Here is a 433-nt window from a genome sequence, read left to right on the forward strand (position 1 = left end):
GACACAGATGGATCACTGAGGACGCTGACACGGTCTGCTACATACTCCTTCACCATCTTCCAAAATTTTTCTCTCCTTGTGGCACTAGGCCACGCTTCAGGGTGAGGGTGCTGGCGGGGTGTCATGAAACTATCCTAGGCTTTGGAGAGTGTTGCCTTTGTTGGAACTGCTGTGTGTTCCCCTCATCTCCCCTCCTCGTTTGCCCAAGGAACTACATACTCTGCCGCCAGCGTTGTCAGATGAAAATTTTTGGAGCAATTTTTCCAGAAGGACCTTCTGGTATTGCACCATTTTGCTCATCCTCTCCACCACATGAATGAGAGATGAGAAGTTCTCTTTGTAGCGGGGGTCGAGGAGGTTGAACAACCAGTAATCGGTGTTGTTCAAAATGCGTAAAACGCGTGGGTCACGGGAAAGGCAGCCTACCATAAAG

This window comes from Bufo gargarizans, chromosome 2 (genome assembly GCF_014858855.1).
Source record: "Bufo gargarizans isolate SCDJY-AF-19 chromosome 2, ASM1485885v1, whole genome shotgun sequence".
NCBI lineage: Eukaryota > Metazoa > Chordata > Amphibia > Anura > Bufonidae > Bufo > Bufo gargarizans.